General features: G+C 45.0%; 1 pseudogene; it reads right to left on the bottom strand.

Moving 5' to 3' along the window:
- The window catches only part of LOC102756672, a 49,572-nt pseudogene extending 48,920 nt beyond the window's left edge, over positions 1 to 652 (bottom strand).
- Between the last annotated feature and the right edge of the window lie 580 nt (positions 653 to 1,232).

Here is a 1,232-nt window from a genome sequence, read left to right as displayed (position 1 = left end):
AATCCTGCCCACAACCAAGGTGCATGCCCTTGACTGGAATCGAACCTGGGACCTTTCCGTCTGCAGGCCGACGCTCTATCCACTGAGCCAAACCAGTTTTGGCAAGTTTTTATTGATTTTTTAGAGAGGGAGGAAGACAGAGAGAGAGACCACCCATCAGTCCTCCAGAATGTGCCCCACCAGGGATTGTGGAACCTGCAATCTTTTATTGTATAGGACATGCTCCAAACAACAGCCAGGCCCATAAGTCACTTTTATAAGAGCAGCTAGGACAGGTAACTATGTCTTCCCCATTCTCCACATTTTTCTTGGTGATGCAGAAGTTATCACCACAAGGGCAGGGTAGAAATAGGTCTCCAGGTCCTCATCCTATCCACCTCTTCAATGGTGAAACTTTGCCATTGCACTGGGGACAGATGAGGGCCCACAGGGCCCAAAGCTATAGGGATGGGTCTAACTTCCTGTATTCCTGCCCCAGCAGGGTGTTGTCACCACGGACCAGCACAGGAACTATCACTGCAGAATAGTTTTGGAAGAACACTGTTACTGGAAGTTGCTGTGTCTTTTTTGTTTTTTCCAACTCATCAACATGTTGCTGCAAAGGTTGCAATCCTTCGCTGATCATATGGGTGACTTTAATGGTGCATTGCATGGTATGATCTTAGGCCATAAGTTTTGTAAAATAAGGGTTGCTTGAACACAAGCACTGTGATACCACAGCAGTCTGTCTGGTAACCTAGACGGCTATTATGTGATTAGTAGGCGGTTAGCATATACAGTGTGAATACACTATATCCTCTTATTTCCTTATTTCACCTGTATGAGAAGATGGATGTTAGTTGAACGTATTGTGGCAATCATTAACATTTAAGAATAATAAAATGGCCCTGACCGGTTTGGCTCAGTGGATAGAGCGTCAGCCTGCTGACTGAAGGGTCCCAGGTTCAATTCTGGTCAAGGGCATGTGCCTTGGTTGTGGGCACATTCCCAGTAGGGGATGTGCAGGAGACAGGTGATCAATGTTTCTCTCTCATAGATGTTTCAATTCTCTACTCTCTCTCTCTCTCTCCCCCTCCTTCCCCCTCTCTTCCTCTCTCTCTAAAATATCAACTTAAAAAAACATATTTTTTCAGAAGCCGGTTCTAGTGCGATGATGAAGAAAGTAAATATATGGGGAACAAATGATATATATAGTAATGTGCCATCACCTAGCAGTGGTAGGCAAAATGCGG

This window comes from Myotis davidii, unplaced genomic scaffold, assembly GCF_000327345.1.
Source record: "Myotis davidii unplaced genomic scaffold, ASM32734v1 scaffold1819, whole genome shotgun sequence".
Classification (NCBI taxonomy): Eukaryota; Metazoa; Chordata; class Mammalia; order Chiroptera; family Vespertilionidae; genus Myotis; species Myotis davidii.
The sequence above is the reverse complement of the archived record's forward strand: the minus strand, read 5'-3'. Positions and strand labels throughout refer to the sequence as shown.